The sequence below is a fragment of the Phocoena phocoena genome, chromosome 12 (genome assembly GCF_963924675.1).
Source record: "Phocoena phocoena chromosome 12, mPhoPho1.1, whole genome shotgun sequence".
NCBI classification, from domain to species: Eukaryota; Metazoa; Chordata; class Mammalia; order Artiodactyla; family Phocoenidae; genus Phocoena; species Phocoena phocoena.
The window spans coordinates 55607232-55629333 of NC_089230.1; positions in this window are offsets into that span (position 1 = coordinate 55607232).

The window sequence follows — 22102 nt, forward strand, 5'->3', positions numbered from 1 at the left end:
GTTAGGGGCTATGGCAGCTCACGATTTTAAGTTAAAGCCAATGCTCATTTACCATTGTAAAAATCCTAGGGCCCTCAAGAATTATGCTAAATTGACTCTGTCGGTACACTATAAATGGAACAACAAAGTCTGGATGACAGCACATCTGTTTACAACATGGTTTACTGAATTTTTTAAGCCCACTGTTGAGATCTACTGCTGAGAAAAAAAGATTTTTAAAAAAATATTACTGCTCTTTGACAGTGAACCTGGAACCTTGACTAATACATATTTTGGTACTGGGAATGGGTATCACTGAGTCTGTGTAGTCCACTACTCTGCGGTACCTGTCATCACTATACAAACACAAGAAGCATGTTTATCTTATAGACATGCTAGTAGTCTTTTGGAATATCAACATCTACTTCTAGTGTGAATCTTGAGAATTATCTTAGTCATCATTTTGTTTAAAATGTGTTCAATAAGGCAAAATACATAAAAAAAACCTTATAGCAGGTTTTCATGCCTGCTAACACAGTATTAATTCTGCAGCCCATGGATCAAGGAGTAATTTCAAGTCTTATTATTTAAGAAATATATTTCATAAGGCTATAGCTGCCATAGATAGTGTGTGATTCCTCAGATGGATCAAGTAAGTTGAAAACCTTCTGGAAAGGATTCACTGTTGTAGATGACAGGAAGAACATTTGTAATTCATGGGAAGAGATCCAAATAACAACATTAACAGGAGTTTGGAAGAAATTGATTCCAACCCTCATGGATGACTTTGAGTGGTTTAGGAATTCAGTGGAGGAAGTAACTGCAGGTGTGTTAGAGAACTAGACTTAGAAGTGGAGCCTGAAGATGTGACTGAATTGCTGCAATCTTAATACTTGAATGGGTAAGGAGTTGCTTCTGATGGAGGAACGAAGAAAGTGGGTTCTTGAGATGTAATCCACTCCTGGTGAAGATACTGTAAAGATTGTTGAAAGGACAACAAAGGATTTAGAATGTTACAAATATTTAGTCAATAAAGCAGTGGCAGAAGCTGAGAGAACATACTCCACTTTTGAAAGGACTTCTACCATGGGTAAAATGCTATCAAACAGCATGGCATACCACGGAGAAATCTTTCTTGAAAGGAAGAGTCAATCAATGCAGCAAACTTTATTTTCATCTTATTTTAAGAAATTACCACATCCACCCTGATGTTCAGCAACCACCACCCTGATCAGTCAGCAGCCATCAACATTAAAGCAAGACCCTCCACCAGCAAAAAGAATAATGCTCACTGAAGGCTAAGATGATGGTTACTATTTTTAGCAATAAAGTATTTTTAAATTAAGGTGTATACATTGTTTTTTCAGACATAATGCTACTGTACACTTAATAGACTACTGTATAGTATAAACATAATTTTTATATGCACTGGGAAACCAACAATATCGTGTGATTGGCTTTAATGAGGTGGTCTGGAACCGAACCTGTGATGTCTGAGGTACGCCTGTATATATCCATATATATTGCTTCTGTTTCTCTGGAGAACCTTGACTAATACATATTTTGGTACTGGGAATGGGTATCACTGAGTCTGTGTAGTCCACTACTCTGCCGTACCTGTCATCACTATACAAACACAAGAAGCATGTTTATCTTATAGACATGCTAGTAGTCTTTTGGAATATCAACATCCACTTCTAGTGTGAATCTTGAGAATTATCTTAGTCATCATTTTGTTTAAAATGTGTTAAATAAGGCAAAATACATAAAATCTTTCCTATAACAGTAGTCAGAATCATTCAAACCTTTTATTTTTTTCTTTTTTAGCGATTAATGTCTTCTATAAAATGTGAGTATTAATAATCAAGAATCTTTCTACCAGCAAAACTTATCTGCAGACCACTATTGAAGGACTTTTACTGATTATTACTCTTGATTTAAATATTGAATATATACATTATTCCTGTCTATCTTGTAGTACCTTTAGGCTTATCTCACTCAAACCAAGCCTGTAATTAAACCCTTATTATTATTATTTTTTTAATTAATTTATTTATTTTTTGCGGTACGCGGGCCTCTCACTGGTGTGGCCTCTCCCATTGCGGAGCACAGGCTCCGGACGCGCAGGCCCAGCGGCCATGGCCCACGGAACCAGCCGCTCCGCAGCATGTGGGATCCTCCCGGACCGGGGCACGAACCCGTGTCCCCTGCATCGGCAGACAGACTCTCAACCACTGCGCCACCAGGGAAGCCCTAAACCCTTATATTTTTAATATCAATAGAAATAATTATTAATAAATCACACAATCATGGGGTACACTTAGTAATTTTATTATTAATATTTTATTATAAAATCTAGATTTATTATAAAAACAGTAAGAACCATAGTATTTTGGAGATTTGTCATCTTAGTGGCAGTTAAATGTTACTTAACCTAATGTGTAGATCATTATAGAATTATTTATCCATGTAGAGAACACATTGATCTTAGAAAGCTTTCAAATTACTTGAGTTTATCTTTTCCTTATAAATTAATACTCTAAAAAATATTGCATATATTTGTGTGGAATGTACTCTAAAAAATAAAAGGGATGCTTTCTAAAGATTACATCCAATATTAGTTTATAAACAAGGTAATTCCAAAGTTGTTTAAAATAGATGGATTTTCTTCATTAGGAAACATGCTTGAAGTTTTATTTACTTTGTCAGTTTGGTAGTGAATACCTTATAAAATCTGTAGAAAAATGGTAATTTTTATTCTGACCATTTTCAGAAGTATTATCCCTTTAAGAATCACCTTTGTTTCAGTGAACAATCCAAACTCTTTAGCATGGCATACAGATTGTCAGTGTTTTGATCGTTACTAACTTTCCAGCCTTGTGGATTTAAGTTTGAATCACTCTCAGGTGTGCTATGTTCTCTCTACTACATATTCTATGCCTATCCTTCCTCAACTATCATCTCATCCCCTAGGCTCCTAACTGATATCACTAACTCTGAAAAGACTTTTCCAGAAGCCTCCTCCAAATCTACATACAATCCTGTCTACACTGGCAAAACATTCTCCTTAAATCAACATCACATAATGGCTAATTTTCTTTCCCTTGACCTTCCCACCCAAGATCATAAGCTCATTAAAATTCAGAAAATTTTATTCATTGTTATGTTTCAGAGCCTGGTTTAGTGTTAAATAGTTAGAGTTCCATACATGTTTACTTAGAAAGGTCCAAATTAATGGACAAAAAGAATTTCATGCAAAAATAATAAATTCCAAGGAAGACTTATTGTGTGCTCTAGAAAGAATAATGAGATGAGTTATCTTTTGTAATAATTCACAGATAAGTATATAGGTACATAGATAGATTGGGTAGATAATATCTCAAGCATAAAGAAAAAGATCTAGTAATAAAGTGATCTTCAAAGAAAATATTAAAGAAAATTACTAAAATAAGAATCTTACTAATTTTTTAAAAGTGAGAACATATATATTAAAAATAACTTTAGTTCCATTTCTTATACCACATCAATATAAAATGTTTACTCAGTAGACAGTTATTAGAGTTTATTGAATTATTAGAGCTTTAGAATTTGAGGAATAATAAGAGTTCGTAAGGAGAGTGAATAAAAGAAGTAAACCAAGATTCACTATTTTAGAGGTTTTTAAGCTAGAAATAATTACACTGATAATGTAGTTGCTAATGACTTCACTAGTATCTCTAATTCAAAAATATGTGATACAAGCAAAACTATTTTGTGTATTTCTGATTTGCCTAATGCCTCATAGTTTCTAAGTGTAAAATATGGTCTTCAAAATTGTTTAGTGAAATATGATATTTTGTCGTACTTGCATTTTCCAGTAACTTCTTCCACTATCCCATTACCTTTGTCAAGTTGTCCACATAATCTTAAAATTCATCAATAATTGTTGAACTATAGCATCTTTCACTTTATTGTTATTTCCTTGGTATATTCTTACTAAGACTGATATTCATGTCTTTCCCCTTTGGTATGTCTGAGTTTTTGGATGAAAAGAAAGTCAAATATTTTCCTTATGAAAATATTATGACATGATTTATTATGTTTAAATAGAAATTTCTAAGACCAAAGGAATTTACTAACTAAAGAACTGTTATATGCTGCCAATGGTGATGCCACCAGCATATCATTACTGGGGTAAGGTGTGTCAAATGACCTCATATCATCCATATTTTTATTACTGTCCATGATATGGCCCTTGGGTTTATGAGATTAAAACACATTTCACGTAAACGTAAGTCAAGAAATTGATATACAATATCAAAATGCCAAAATATGAATGTGAAATGACAAATTACACTCGTTATCCGTGTATTGAATGTATATATTCTTTCGTTAATATATTTATGAGGGAAAGAAAATTAAAAGATTAACTAGAGAACATGAGTGGGGGAATATTGAGTAAATGTAATATTTAATAAAATATTTAGAAATACCATGCAGACAACTTAATGAATGTGTATTTCTGCTAACGTGGCAAGAAACAACCTACTGTAATTTACAAATACACATGCCAATGGAAGTGGAATACAGAAATTCCATTTGCTAAAGCTACAAGTCTCTTTGGAGAAAGTTTGGATAAGAGTTATTATTGCACTGTGACTCTCCCTTTTCATACTTATAGTATCCAAAGTCCCTTTATTTTGATAAATTTTTTTATATCTAAATTTTTAATTACTTTAGATTCCAATATTTATTGAATAGAAGCTAATTTTGTCCCTTTTATGTGTGAAAAAGAACAAGATAGGCTATCTGGAAAAGACACTGTTCTATGACAAACCATAGATCATTGTGGTTAAGGTTATCAGTGTCAGGATCAAATCAAATCCTCCCTGTTTCATTTAACATCTGTGTGGACTTCAAAGAATCTAACAGATTTAATCTTCATTTATCTCATAAGTAAAATGGGAATAACATGCTTTGTAAATGTAATAAGAGAACACTTACCAAAGTATCTGGCACATAATAAGTATTGGATAAATGTCAGTTGTTATTATCATTGATATTATTAATTTAGGCCAGTGAAGAAAAGTACTGAAACCCAGATCAAGACTTTTTATCAAATATATTTTGAATTTTGTTTATAAGTTAGTTATGAACAAAATATATGTAAGTACATGTAATGTAATAAATAAAGTTATAAATACTACATATTTCATTATCTATTAAGACTTTCAAAATTCCTGGAGAAATTCTTCTCTAGTATTTTAGGCTCACTGTCTTAAGGGTATGTGCTTATTTGCTATATTATAAAGCTATGTCTTGGGCTTCCCTGGTGGCGCAGTGGTTGAGAGTCCGCCTGTCGATGCAGGGGACACGGGTTCGTGCCTCAGTCCGGGAAGATCCCACATGCCGCGGAGCGGCGAGGCCCATGAGCCGTGGCCGCTGAGCCTGCGCATCCGGAGCCTGTGCTCCGTAACGGGAGAGGCCACAACAGTGAGAGGCCCGCGTACCACAAAAAAAAAAAAAATTATGTCTTTGATTTATTCTTTCCAAAAGTCAAATTAGTAAAGTTGTGTCAGAGTTATAGCATTATCGTGGCATTTTTAGAAACCATGGGATTTGGTTACATTACTGAAAAATTTAAAACCAAGGTCTGATAGAGAGTTGACCTGGTTTGTAACTTTAACATTTTAATGTACATTTACTATTTACAATTTACTTTACTATCATTGATCTTAAAATATTAAGTGGGGCTTCCCTGGTGGCACAATGGTTAAGAATCCGTCTGCCAATGCATGGGACACGGGTTCAAGCCCTGGTCCGGGAAGATCCCACATGCTGCAGAGCAACTAAGCCCGTGCACCACAACTACTGAGCCTACGCTCTAGGGCCCGCGAGCCACAACTACTGAAGACCGCGCGCCTAGAGCCCGTGCTCTGCAACAAGAGAAGCCACCGCAATGAGAAGCCTGCGCACCGCGACAAAGAGTAGCCCCCGCTCGCTGCAACTAGAGAAAAGCCCGCATACAACAATGAAGACCCAACACAGCCAAAAATAAAATATATAAATTTATTAAAAAAAAATTCAAGTGACAGAGAAATATTAAAATCTATGCTTAAGATTAATATAGAGCCAATCAAAATTATTTTATCATTTACACAGCGATTTCTCTCCTTTCCTTTGGTTATGTGATAAATTTTAGTTCTATAGTATGTTATATTCTGAGCCGTGTGTATTCTTAAATAACTATCAACAAAAAGTTAAACTGACTCTTTGGATATGATTTATAAAATGGATTAGTATATGTAGCCTAAGGATTGTGTAAGGTTTTTTTTGACTGGAAATTCACTTGGCTTCAGAATAATATAGCAAACCACAATTTCAGGTAGACTCCAGAGAAGTAGTACTTCTGGGAATGAGTGTAGTGTTCTAAATGTTCTGGAGGCTTGCTATAGTGTTTTTCCTGCTTTCCTTCACTTCTTTTCTTCTTCATATGCCTGAAGAAAACCTCGGGCACTAGATACTGCAATAAATTGTTATAAGTGTTATATTAGGAAAGAAAAGGAGCTCTGAGGCACAGAACAGGGATATATTGTCTATTCTGTGAGGTCAGGAAAGTCCTTCCTGAGGAAGTTTTGAAGGGATAGAACGAATACTAATTACATGGGACAAGTTTTCCAGGCAGAGACAATAGCATATTTAAAGACTCTAGGAAAAAAAGTAAAGAAAAAAATCCATTTACCTTTCTATCTAGCTGTTTATCTGTCTGTCTGTGTGTATGTCCTTCACAGCTTTCACTGAAGTTACAATGGTGATTATATCCACAGATTAAAGCCACACACTAGACAACCAATGCAGACTCTGCAAGGAGATGCCCTGAAACCTGTGTTGTGTCTCTTACCCCACCTTACTCTAAAAGGCTTTTGTTGAAAGAAGCTATTTACTTGGAAGATATTTTTGGAATGCTATAGGATATACTGTCCTCTCCCAATGGAAAGAGATGTTTGCTTCCCTTTCACCTCAAGTTAAAAGCGCCAGATTTGAAAGGGACTGCTTGGAGACCAGGGCATGCACATCTGAAACTTACAAGACAGGTTTCTGAATAGAAAGGAGAAAGGTTGGGGCCATTGGCTTGAAATGGCAGAGTAGTAAAAAACTCCAGGTTAACTGCACTTCTACTTCTGGCAGCAGTGGAAAAATACAGAAAGGATTGATGACAATTTATCTGGTTCAAATATGGGTCATAGTGTAGGGATAATGGGATCTACCTTTAAAAAGTATGCTAATTGAAAGAAGCAAAACACAAAATCTATGTACTGTATGATTCCATTTATATAAAATTCTAAAAACATATGTTATAGTAACAGAAAGCAGATTAGTGGTTGCCCCAATTTAGAGAGGTTTGAATGCAAATGGGCACGGGAAACATTTTCCAGGTGAAGGAAATTTCTACATATTAATTGTGGTTAGATAATTGCAGAAAATTACCCAAATTTATTAATCTGTACTCCTAAAAGTAGTGAATTCATTTTATGTAAATAATATTTTAAGAAAGTTAGAGGGAAACTAAAGAGAAAATGGACATATGATAGCAAAATTACTTTCTTTCCAGCACACCTGCATTGAAAGAGGTGCTAAAAAAATTCTTCAGGCTACTGGCAGTAATTACAAGATGAAAGCTCAAATCTCCAAAAAAAGGAAAGAGTCAGAAAGCATAAATATTTACATATACATTAAAGTTTATTCATTATAGCCATAATTTAATACAAAATTAATGGAGCATTCTGCAGAATATGTGGAAGTATAATATGACAAGGAAAGCACAAAGTGAAAATCCTTGAAAATGTATCTTGTCACTGACATTGACAGAGGGCTTTTAATTATCTAAAGGAAATTGAACAGATTTAAGGCCAGTCCCAGATTTTACATAAAAGCAGCAATAATATCAAAATTTTATGGGAGGAAAAAAGTAAGGTTATTTTCTACTTGTACTCTAAGAGAGTCTTTGTCTTAATGCAGGCCCTTTATAAAGCAGAGCATTTAAGTCCTGATTACTAGGATTATTTATTTTGGATGTGCAAACCTAGAGAGTTGAAGGTGAGAAGGAAGAAAATGTGGGATAAGAAGAAATAGGAGCAATGTGTGCTACAAGGTAATGAAAGATAGCTACGCGAGCTGTGAAGAAGACCTTTATTATGTTTAAGGTTCACGAGGAAACACCAGATGGTGGGGCAATGTATATACGGATGAAAGAAGAGCATTTCCTCTGCTCAGCTTTTTCATGTCCGTTATTTCCCATTTCTAAAGTTAACCCTAAAAGGGAGTGAACTCCCAGGCATTTCCACATTGTCTCATCCTAGCCTCACAGACTGCTCAGGAATATAGGTAAGATTCCCCATGAAATAGAGATAAAAATCTGAAGGCAGAGAGTTTAGTGGGTTGTGCTCTCTCGAACAGCCACTATAAAGGAGGAAGAACAATGAGGCAGTTACAACAGAATGCTGAGTTCAGCTGCAGAGCCCTATATAGTCATCCTCAAGCCAGGCAAAAGGGTCAGAATTTTGTCTGTCCAGGGTGAACGTATGACTTTACAGGAGCCTTCTGCTGAGGATAATACCTAGAAAATTTCAGCTGTGTTGTCAACAGGCGACATTTCCAGCCGCTAAAGAAACAAGTTTCCTGTCTTTGGAGGGAATATATGAGTGACTCATTGCAGTGTCCACCATATCCCACTTTGTGATGTGCTTTTTATTCAAGTAGCAGAGAAGTCACTCCATGCAGTATGTGGGACATGCGGGAGCATGCTAGCCAGGGAAACTTTAGCCAGATGGGGTAGCTTAGCCAAGGTAAGGCTCAGGCTATGCCCCTGGAAGAAAAATGTAGTTGCCAAACTGGAGTAGGTGCATAAAAGTTTTGTCTGACCAGTCAATTTTTTATATGTAGAAGTTATTACCCAGAGGATTCAGGGATTCATAGAGCATTCAGTTAATTGAAGGAAGTTCAATATGATGTGGAGTTAAGTGTAAGTAGGGCAGAATGTGAGATGCACTTAGAGAGTAAAGAAAGTGCCAGTTTATGTCATGCCTGAGAAGTAACATTTGAAAGTTTAGACCTTATCCTACGATAAATCAGGAAACGTTGCCAGAAGTGACATGATCCAATGTGAATTGCAGAAAGGTTGCTTTTCTGCAGAATGAAAAATGGAGAAAATGAATGTTTAAAAATCGGGAAATTACTTGATCAAGGACTTCACAAACAGCATATTCAAAACACCAAAAAGCATATACGTTGCTGAGCATAATTAATCACTCAGGAAATGAAAATTTATCCAAAATTAGACACTATATACCCATTATGTTAAAAAATGTTTTCTTGGAGATACAGAGTACTGGGAACTAATTACTGTCATGATTTTGGATTGATAAATGAATGAGAGTCCATCCATTTATAACATAAAGCATACAAATAAAGGAGTGGAGACTATGAGAAAGAGATCAAATTCATTTTTATATTTTTTGAGTTTTAGGTGTCTCTAGACAGCCAAATGCAAGTGTCCAGGTGTTAAGTAGACAGGGGTAATAATATTAAAATATGGGTAGTATTAGGAACACTGGTTATAGATGAGTTTTACTATAAATTTTATGGAAAGTGATAATAACAAGATCTTGGGAGGAATATCAATATTCAAGGGCTGTGTAAAGGATGGTAGATCCATGAATGAAACTAAGAACAGATGGCCCTCTACAGATGTTTGAAGAATACTTACTGCCCAGAAAGTACCAGTAAGTGTGGTCAAGTGAGAGAAATGATACAGAGAAGTAAATAAGATAAGTACAGAAAAGAGCATATTAAGAATGAAGTTTTGAATGTATTAGTGAGTGCTGTGTTACTAGAGTGTTGAGGGAAAAGTTAGGTCGATTGGTGAGGAGAAGTGCATGTAATATGAAACAATGAGTATAGAGCATGCTCTGAAAAACACTTTCTGAATCACATATATGGAATATGAGAGAACCTATTTCTCTTATTATATTGACTTCCTTGAATGTATGCATTTTCAGTAGAAACAACTACGTTTAAGTTGAACTCCTTGAAGGCAAATATAAAAAGCTGTACACATTCAACAACTTTTGTTTTATCTATTTAAAACCATTACCAGAGGTCTTACTCTAGAAGGGTATATCAACCAAAAGATATTAATAACATACTCTCAGTGTCATTGTTCCCTTTGTTATCTATTGGATTCTTAACTTCTTGCTGCACTTATATATTTTTACCTCACATCAGCTATTGGGTTAAAATTTAAACAAGTTAACTAGCAGCTCTGCAGGTGACTTATGCCTGAACAAAAGAAAAATAACACTAATAAAGCATATGAAGAAGAATGAAAGATGTATCCAAAGCTTGACTTTACAGATAGGAATGCTTCTAAACTTTGAGTGATAATTGGATAAATTTTTAAGAAAAAACATTTGTAAAGCCCATTGTTGATTAATTGTTTTAATAATAAAACTAAGTGTAATGCCTCTTATATTTCAGCTCTCATCAACCATTTTATATACATATATATATATACACACATATGCTATGTTATATTATTATAATATATGGTATATATAAATTAAATTAAAAGAAACCATATGCACATCATCAATATTAATAAATATGATAGCTGAGGTTTTATACCTCTCAGACTGAGTGTGATATTGACTGCAGCAAACAAATTCTTCTCAGTTTGGCATGTTATAATACCATTTTCAATTCTGCCTCAGTTGTTCTTTAATTTCATTATTTCACAATGTACAATTTTGCTCATATATTTAGATGTACACTTGTGGACTAAGTTCACTTCTTTCTCCCCTGTCCACTATAGTTCCTGATAATGAAAGTAGCACTTGGCACCAGTAAGATATTAAATATAAAGGGAAACACATATTGACGTGAAATGGTAGCTTTCTCTTTTTAAGTGTTTAACTAGATAATACAAAATTTATATATGCATTTATATAATTATTGAAGAGACCCACAAGATTTTAAAATTTCATAAGGAACCTAGACAATATGTTTACTGATGCTTCTGCTGGGTTCATGGAACCCAGCTGGAGAATCACTGGAGAAGTGGGGTCTGGAATTGGACAAACCTTCAAATCCTGGATCTAGCACTCTCCAGTGATATGATCTTGAACAAATTGCTTAACCATTCTAAGATTTCTTTTGTTTACGTACATGGTGAGTAATAATAGTAATATTACCAAAGAAGAGCAAAGTGTTCATCATACTTTCTTATATTTATTAGGCACTTAAAAATGTTAACTATTATAGTATTAAGTTGTCTGTATCCTCATCTCTGAGAGGAGATGATGAAGATTGGCCAGCAAAACTATAGACAGTACTAAAGGTGCTGGAGTGAAGCTACCTGGTGTATAGACTTATTGGAATGTGAAAGTTTAAGGTTTGTAGCATTCTAAACTGATTTAATTTAAGAGTTGACAATACATGGTATGGATTTTAATAGCTTGCTAACCTTTACTGAGTCCAGATAAAATGTTGCATAAAGCAAAAGGATTTTGATACCTTCAATCCTTTTGATTTCCTTTTCTTACCCTATACTTTCTCAGTTTCTCACTCCCCAACAAACTGTTTCTCCAGCTTCAAAATGAGACTGCATCTTACTTGAACTTTCCAATTAGTTATTATTGATTTCAGTCTTTCATTAAGTTAGCATTTATTAATCCATCCTACCCTACTCCATGAATGTGGTGTTATCATAAAACTGAATAATTATATTTTAAAAAGTCATATTAAATTATAAACATCCAAACTGCTACTAAGGGTATAGTTGCTTTCTCAGTGTTTTAATCTAATAAGAGCTCTATTGGTGAAGTATACAAGGAATATGTTTGAACATGGGTCTTCTTGGCTTTAGAATCAACACAATTTCAGCCCCATCTAGTTATCTCTCAGGACCCAGGCATTTCCTCATCTTTCTAAATGCCTAATTCATTACCTTTCATATTCCTTCAAAGCACAATAAAACACAGTTAGTGAAAGCCCATAATTAGTACAAGGTCTGAACCTAGAGAGGAGAAATGTCACAAATTTATTTTATTTCTATTCCAATGTTCCTTCTTCTACTTAACATAGCACCTCCTTGAATATACCAGGAAAAATAATATGAGAATATAAATTAATCAATTGTGTAATCATAAAATCACAAATATTTATTTTATGATATAAGAAAGGAGTTTTACAAATGACAATGAGTAGAGCTCAAATGAAGAAGTGTTCTCCTGAGTACCTCCCATGAGCACTATGAGAATTAATGAGTTAATATTTTAAAAGTAATTTGAAATATTTTGATGAGAAATGCCATTAAGTACTTTATAACCTCAACTTCTTAATTAAGTTTTCTGAGGAATATCATTTTATTACTGCCAAATGCAAGTATAGAGTGTCTTCTTCAGTGTGACCTACAGTATAAAATTATAAATTTTTCCCCTCAAAAAGACTATACAGTGTTTTGTCAAAGTTAGATACTTAAGGTTAAAATTTAAAAGAAAGAGGTCTCTATTTATCCAGAAGAAAAAAATCTTACTCAATTTTAGAACATAGACCTTACCTGAAGTGAGGCTGTTAAAATATCAAAATATATGTAGTTTCTTGAGAATGCATTCAATCACTTACAAAACACTAATGAAGAAATAAGTTCTAGATGGTAGCTAAATAAATGACTGATACGATACTCAGCAGACGTAGTTAATGTGCAAACATATTAAATTTGTGCAATTAAAGGTTGGAAGAGATGGCAAGGGAGGCAGTAGTTATTAAAATCTCTGCAAAAAGAGAAGTTTCCATATTAAAAAGATAAATGCAAAGCAGATAACCAGTTTTTGTGTGGTGTTCTTAGCTCATTTATATGACACATTTATATGAATGGCACAGCCAATGCTCATTCCAATCTGTAATTCTATAAAGTGTACAAGAGGGAGCTAAAAATGTATCATTAATACTAGGTCTAATTTCCATAATTTATAGAATTCAGAACTCTAGGCAATAATAAAAGCAGCATTAAATAGCTTGGTTTATGTCATTTAGTGACTTTCTTCTTTATATGACCATTGTTAATTCTTTCACTAAAAGGTACTTCAAATTCTCTATTTAAAAAAATCACCAAAACAACATCACCAAGTCAAGAATCTATCTAAAATTAATAACATTTTTGTTATTTATAATACTGCAAAGTTTTCAACTGATAAGAAGAATAACATTGAATATTGCCTATACTTCTTAATAAATCTTGTTTCTACTAAGAAAATGATTTTTCTAACTGATACGTTTCTTATTTTATTTTATTTGAAATGTACACAGTCAGAAAAGTGAGATATTGCCTTAGTGGCATTATTAGGAGGAAAAATGCCTTCAGAGGTACTGAACTGGTTCAAATATTAAAACTTTGGCTTTACAGTGAGGTCTGTGTTAATGGATAACTTAATTATCCAACTTTAAAAAAACTTACCTACCAAATATCAGTTGAAACATTTTACCATACAAAATGAAACAACTATGCTTCAATGTTCATGCTATCCAAACAATCACTGACAAATATTTACTTCTGATATATAGCTCTTTCTTGACTTACGATGGGGTTACATGCTGATAAATCCATCATAAGTTGAAAATATCCTAAGTTGAAAATGCATTTAATACACCTAACCTACCAAACATCATAGCTCAGCCTAGCCTACCTTAAAAGTGCTCAGACACTTTGCATTTGTCTACAGTTGGGTAAAATCATCTAATACAAAGCATATTTTATAATGAATTGTTGACTCATGTAACTTATTGAATACTGTACTGAAAGTGAAAAAGAATGATTGTGTGGGCACAAAGTGGTGGCAGAGTGTATGGGTTGTTGATTGTCACAATTGCGTGGCTGACTGGGAGCTGTGGCACCATGCATCACCAGAGAGTATCTCACCACATGTCACTAGCCCGGGGAAAATATCAAAATCTGAAATTCGAAATTCAAAGAATGTTTTTTACTGAGTGTATATTGCTTACACACCATAATAAAGTTGAAAAATCGTGAAATTGAACCATTATAAGTCAGGATCCTCTGTATTAAGGGACTGTAAACATAAGCTTTTATGTAGTTTTACGTTAAGTCTAGAAAAATCCGAAGATTTCCATGTTGCATTTTTTCCTAGTAATAATGCTCTGAAGTTTTATTTATTATTATTTATTTATTACTAGATACATTTAAATGAGAATACTTTTGCAGTTTTTTTTTTATTTTAAGAGGGTTTTAAGGCATTTTTAAAAAATAATTTCACCAGTCAACTATTATCTATAATTACAGGTGCTGTTGTATATCCTACTTACTTTAGAGGATTAGAAAACTTTAGAATCTCACCAAGGTACTAGAGCAAAATAAGTCAGTGGTCATAATTTTTTTTCTCTCAGCTCCACAATTTCTTTTTCTCATGTGAGATGATCAGAAATATTTCCTACGCTGCTCTGAAAGTGTTGGGTCATAGCCTGAGCTTGGGGCAAAGGCACCAGAGAGAGTACTTAAAGCAAATACTTTTTGGAAGATTCTGGAAAAGTAAGCCTCAGGATAGATTCTACTGACAATTATCCATGTTATAACAGATCACAGAAAAAATATTTCTGTGTCTTGAAGGAAAATGTTCTCAAAGGAGATGGACTTTAAACTGGATTCCATAAGGACAATAGAATTCCATTAGGTGGAGAATGATGTGGAAGGTTAATACAAATGGGGAAATATTATGGGATATTAAAATAATTCTACAAAGAGTAGTATGGGAAACAATTAAATTGTGTCAAAGAAGTAGCTTGGTATCTTTGATCTGTCAACAAATCAGTAATGTAGTTTAATATCCCCTCTAGACTGTGGAGGTCAATTTGTTCTATGTTAAAGTATGGTATTATCCTGTGGGTTAAAAACCACAAAACTTTTGATCATATATTCGTTAAAAAAAAAAAAAAAGCTAAAAATGGACTTCTGTATGTTATCTATTTCTGTGTAGCAAATCACCCCAAAATGTAATGTCTTTAAACAATAAGCAGTTTATCTGTTCGTGATTTTCTGGTCAGCAGTTCGAGCTAAGCTCAGCTAAGTGCTTACTTATCTATCTATCTATCTGTCTGTAATCTATGTGTCTATCTGTCAATCTTCCATCTATTTTTACAATATGCTGAGCACTCTTCTAAGGGCTTTACAATGATTATAATCCTTCTATGTAGAAATTCTATGTAGAATTTTTTCTTATTATTATCCTTATTTAGAGCAATGGAAACTGAAGCGCACACATAAGGGACATGTCCAAGTCACAAAAGAAGTAATTGATGTAACCAGGATGTAATTATAGAAAAGTGAGATTTCACTTTTCAATCATAATTGGTGACATAGGAACGTATGAAATGGTCCATAGAGAAAATTAAATCAGGGGCTCAGAACAGAATCATAAAGAACACCAACATAGAAGTGATAGACAAAGGAAGAAAAACATTTTAACTATGCTTATAAACCTGACAGTGCAGCAGAAACCTGAGGAGTTTTAAAGAATAAATGCCCATACCCTGGGATCCAGTAAATACTGTGTGGGGCTTCAGAACCTGTATTTTCTCATACCAGAATTAGGTAATTCTGATGCATCCACTTTGCAAACATGCATTAAAAACTTTGAGATTATCTAAAAATTGTAAATGAGTAGCCAGAAAGTTAGTAGATGATCTGTTAGAGTTTAGGAAGTCAAGAGGAGATACTATTTCAGGTAAGAAGATGTGGTTGGTACTTTGCTAGGAGAGACTTGAACATTTTAAATTCTAATGAAAAAAAATAATAGAGAAAGAGAATTAGAAGATATAGGAGGGATATTTGATAACTGTGGAATAAGTCCCTAAAGAGGTAAGAAAGTGTTAAAATAGAAATTGAGAGATTAGTCTTTAACAAGAGAAGGGGCATATTTCCCAAGTGCAAGCAGATGTGGAAAGTTTGAGCATAGAAAGTGTAAACAAAGCAATTTACAATGTATGATAAATAATTTCCCAGGGATACAAAGTAAAATTTAAAGAAAGATTTGAAAGCCTCGTTTTACTTAGAGAAGAATATAGTTTCCTTGTACCGGTCTGAAAATTTGTGATACTTCCCCTCACCAGCTCCCAGCAACCATTGTTTAAGACAGATGAATCAATCCAAGTTCAATGTTTTGCCAGACATGGATAATGAAAAGGAAGTGAAACTCACTGACTGAACTTGATCAGGGTGGGAACATCAAGTCTAGGTTGCACAAGGAAGGGAGTTGTCATTAGATACTTGGATATTTGGGGATATGGGGAGAGACAAGATTAAATTATAGTTTAGAACAAAGTATTTCAAGACAGAAGGGACCAGGTATGCATTCTAGTTTTGCCATGAACTGGCTCAATGACTTTGGGTACAGTTTATTTATCATTGTCACTTATCTGAGACTAAAACTCTGCAACTTAGTCTCTTTAGCAGAAAATATCAATCAATGAATGTGTTCAGTTATTCAGCTGTTACCCACTCAAGGCTTTCTTTCCAAGTTTTGTCCTCCTCTCACCTGGCAATCTGAGGAGAACTGACAAAGATCCCCAGCAGTGTTTTCACCATGATCCCTGGTACATTTTTCCTAATTTCTTTCTTTCACCCCTTTTCTCTCTTCTAAAGTCTAAGCACCTGCACACAAATGATGATGAAATATTTATTTAAGTGGACATTTACAGATCTCAGTGGAATTTAAAGGAAGGGGATTACTTTCTCGGTCTTTTCAATTTTAAAGCCTGGTGCTGTCACTTACACACATGAGGCTGTCTGTACATCGTATCTGCCCACCAGGGGTCTGGGTAGGCTGGGGTTTTTGCTGTTCTTAGTACAAATAGATCAGAATTCTCAGGTAGCTCTCTGTCTTTTCCAAGCTTCTTGGCTTCTGGTTTAGTGGATCCTCAGAAAAGTGGTCTCATCTCTCCATAAGCCCCACAACTATCCCATTAACTAGTGCCACGCAGTTCTTTTGGGTTCACGGTCAATCCCTCACCTGAATCAATTTCTGTGCACTCAGCTCACTTCTACCACAATAAGCACTATCAGAATTCTTTTCATCATCTTCTGTGCCTGACTGTGCATAAAAACCCATGTTCCTTCTGGCAACACTACAAGATATTTCAGTCATGACTTACTGAAAGGATTTATTTCAGTGAGTTGTCAACATGTAGCAAATTTTAGAAAAGTTAAGTCACCAGACCACTCTATTTATAAAACCAACAAATATGACTGTTTTAATCAAATTTTTCTAAAAATCATCCCTAGAGGTAGAGGGGAAGTGGAAACCATTTTTAGGTTCACCAAAACTCTTTTGGACTGCTCTGGTCCCTCAGAACTCCCCAGTGTTTTTTCCACTGGTAGCCAGGTTTTATAGCTGGCCCAGGGATGAGGCAGTAGGCAGAGGAGGGAGAGTACAACTATGGTTAGAAATTCCCTGCGAAGACTGACTGCTACAGAGCCGAGCAGTTTGCAGTTCTCTGGGTTTGTACTCAGGTATTTATACTATAAGGAAGGAAGAAGTATTCTCTTGGAAAAGAAAAAAAGAAATGTTCCTATCTCAAGTTATTACCACGAGTACATATTTCAATCTTAGAATGTTACACTAGGTATGTGACCTTGTGATTAAAGTTTAAAGCCCTAAGAGTTTATTCACATAGAACTTGCTCAATAAACATAACAGTATTAATATTATACTATTATAAAATCAGTCCATGGTTATTATATTTTTAATCAGAGAGTGAAAATGATGACCACAAATTTTAAAGACAAAAGCAGGTTCTGCAATTAAACAAGGGGAGTGTAGGAGACAAAGATAGGATTCAAAATATTAATAATTGAAAGGGTAACAATCCATCTTTGAATAAGCTGGCTTTTTGATACAGTAGCACCTTTCCAGATGCTCATTTAGGACCTAAGGTGTTGGCTGTCTCTTTGATTTTTTTTTTTTTCTTTTTTTTTTGCGGTATGCGGGCCTCTCACTGTTGTGGCCTCTCGCGTTGCGGAGCACAGGCTCCGGACGCGCAGGCTCAGTGGCCATGGTTCACGGGCCCAGCCGCTCCGCGGCATGTGGGATCTTCCCGGACCGGGGCATGAACCCGTGTCCCCTGCATCGGCAGGCGGACTCTCAACCACTGCGCCACCAGGGAAGCCCTGTCTCTGATTTTTAACATTGTTTTTTAGTCCTTTCAAGGATCATTGCTCTTTACCTGGATCACTACTTCTATACCCAAAACACTCACACAGCTTCTGTTTCTGAATAAAAGAAATAACTTACAAGATATTTTGTAAATTTTCTTTATTGTTAGTAACTACTGGGGAAACAGCTCACGGTCCAAAATTCAAAACAACAAAATCTTAATTACTCTGCTCACTCCTAGGTCTATATTCATTTTTTCCAACTAGGTTCTCAGGAAATACTGTAACATACTGAACAAGTGAAAATGGAGAATGGGGAGGAGGTTAGAGATTTCAGCATATCTAAACCATGAAGAGAAGGGGTTCTATGGTTTATTAATTGTATTGTGCTACTCTCGGGTGGCTGGTTCAATATGAGGACAGGTAATAAATGTTTCCTACATTAGGAGATGGGCAAGCTTCCCAATGCTGTAGGATTACCCAGTTAGACTTGGAATCAACATAGTTAGAATGAAATCACTATTATAAACATTTAAAGTAAGTAGGGACTTTTAAATGAATTTCTAAATTTCAAAAATGTTAAAAAAACATTTATAACCACTTATGTTTTATGGTTTTTTTTCTTGGATGACATTACCTTCTGAAAATGTTTCTGGTGTAGCTGTAAAATAAAGTATGTTGTTTAATTTGCTGTACATTGCCCCTGTCAGGTAGTTAATGCAAGCTCATCATGAGGAAGAGGTGTATAAAAAAAAGAGAGTATTTCTTTATGAAAATTTAACCATTTTGGACAGAAGACTGAGGGAATTAACTACTAATCAAAATTTTTAATTTATAAACTGGAAGTAGCCTACATACCAAAGGTGTATTAAATTTACATATTGTCATCTCAAAACATTCAAAATGCCTCATGTGTCTAATTATTAGTAATTTTTGTATTATCACAATAATAAAGTCATATTTGCTTCAATTTACAAATCAAATAGTAATAAAAATGTGAAGGGATCAAAGTAAGATCAGGCTAAAAGAGGTTGTTAGTATTTAATATGCCTAGAATGTCAATTTTCAAATATTTTTATTATTTTTCTAGTGCTTTGCTTTTTGAAAGACTAAGGAAATTAAACTAAAGACTTACAGGACCCTTAATCCTCAATTTCAAAGTTTCTTTGTGTGTGTGTGTGTGCGTGTGTGCATGTATGTGCGTGTATATATATATATATATATTATATATACATTGTATATATATATATATATATATACAAAAGCTCAGTTATTTTTATATACCCAGGGCTGTAATCCTCAAACATCTTGCTTTTCTGATGAACTTGATATATAAAATTCCAGTAAGAAAAAATTCTTAGATTTAATATTTGCAGTCTTTTATTATCTCTTTTTTGTTGTTGTTGACCCATATTGAAATAATTCTCAAGTAGAAGTTTTTCTTAACTGTATTCAAAACCATCGTCCGTTAACTGAAATTCTTAAGGAATATATGTTTAAGAATTAATAAATTTTTGGATTTTTGAACTTTAATACAGGCAAGTATTCTTTAACATGCACAGTAGTAACAAGCACCACACAGAGTCCAAAATTGATGTCTCTGTGTCAAAATAGCAAGTGGGATGAATATTTGTAAGTAGCCTCAGACTATTTTAGGTTAGATTTTGCCATCAAGTAATTTAACAAGATACTTTTAATTCACATTTTGTTTTTTGATTCTTCCAAATTGTATATAGTTAATAATGAACCTATATTCTTTAATGTTATGCTTATCTTTTTTATAATGCATTCTTCCATGGTGTCAGTAATGCAAATTATGTACATTATTCTTCTTAGAAACTTCATTCTCCATGTTGATTAACATGTTCTAGTCAAAATAATTTTGTCACTTTTGCTAATTTTTCTTCCTACTAACACTACCATTCTCTACTTTCATCCATTTGCTTCTCAGTTAAGTTTAAATTCTTTGCATAGTTTTGTACCCTTTCAAAATGATACATTTTTGCTTGTGTCCCTCATATATGTCTTGCTACTACTCCATCCTTCTGGTGTAACTTTTATACCTGGATTAACATTCATTGATAAGCTATACATGTAGTATGTTTATCACTTTTGAAATTAATGTTTTTGTTATAGTCATGAAAGTATGTTTTCTCTCACTAATTTACTACCTAAGTAACTACATAATCTTAGAAGATATCATTTCATCAGTTATATCAATTTATTATTTCTTCATTAGCCAATTCAGATATTTTACATCATTAAGCTAGATGCACCATCCTCATCTCACTGTTATCCCTGGTCACTACACAAGATAGAAGCCACTCTGGGCATGTGTCCCCTCATGTATTCATCCCCATATTGCTTTTGACTACTTTTCTTCCAACCTAACCTCCCCTTGCTGCCCCAATCCCAATGTTGTCCACTGTGCTAGATCAAACCCCAATTATTTTGTAAACCAACAGCTGGAATCCTCAGAACTTTTTGTTGAAGGCTTTGCCTTACCACAGCTTAATTGAAAACTGGCTCTCTTCTAAGGACATGGCTTTCATGGAAGAAAACTGCTTTTTCACAGACTGTGAATCTCAGGACTAGAATGTGAAGCACATGTCTTCCTCATTCTACCTTGTTGAATTAAGATTTTCACTCATATGCTTTCATAAGGAAGAAAATCCCCATATCCCAATTCCTTTCATTTTTACACCATCTGACTATCTCAACATCTGTTCTTTTTACTTGCAAATGTATGTTGCTTTTCTTGTTCATTTGTGTAATTCTTAAACGTTGAGGCAGAACCTGAAAAGTGATCAGAAATCATATTTTCTTTTCCTCCTAAGTGCACACTAGACATCATTTTCCAGTCTCTTTTACAGCTAGCAGGTGCCATGTGATTGAGTTCTGATGGAGAGAATTTGGGCAGAAGTGATATATAGCATTTCTGGACCCAAATAAATCTCCAGTGTTCTTCTCCCTCCTCTCTCCCAATCTGCAAACTAAATATAGCGATAGAGGATGCTCTATAAGTGGCATAGTAACATGTAGGAAGAAGTATAGATCCCTAAATGACTGTGTGGTGGAGAGTGTCCAAACTACATTGGACTGAGACTCAAGTAAGAAACTTCTGTTTTGTAGAACTACTGAGATTTAGGGGTTGGCTTTACAACAATTGGCCTACCTAAAGTAATGCAAAAACTAACCCATATTTTCTTTTTCCACCTCTATGCTTATGTTGTTTCAGTGACTTTGGCATGTGGATGATGTGTTGATGGCAATATTGGCCTTGGGAAACCCAAATTACATGACCCTTAATACTCAAGATTTCAGAGAAAATATAGATTATCTCTCAGCATCCATAAACCTCTGTAAGAATGATTTTTACTGGCCCTACTTGACCTGTTTGGTCTTACTTTGGACCAGTCATTGTTTGAAGGACTTTGGGTATTTTGATTGTTCAGTTTGACTCAGATACTCCTCCCTGAGTTGAGATCAGAGCAGGGTAAGTTGGCAGACTGTCAATATCCCAAGTAAATGAGACTTTGGATATTATTTTTAAGAAAAAGAAAAGAAAGGGACAATAGACAAAAACAACAGATATCCACAAAAAATGATGATAGTCCATGAATTCCTTGTTACCTGTAAAAAAAAAATTGAAATGAGAAATTTGACCTAATAATATTATATATATTTAATCTAATAAAAATGGGGCTTTTATTTTACTTTTCTAACAATTCATTTTACTGCATTTTACAAAAGTATCTATCTTAAATGGATTTCAATCAAAGAATAAATACAATCTTTCACCACAGATAGCTTGTGAAGAACTGCACTGTACCTTCCAACATTTTCTCTCACCTGCAGAATAAAAGCTCTTGATGAAGCCATCAAAAGCCTTTTAAAATACTTCTTAATATTGTAAAGGAAATT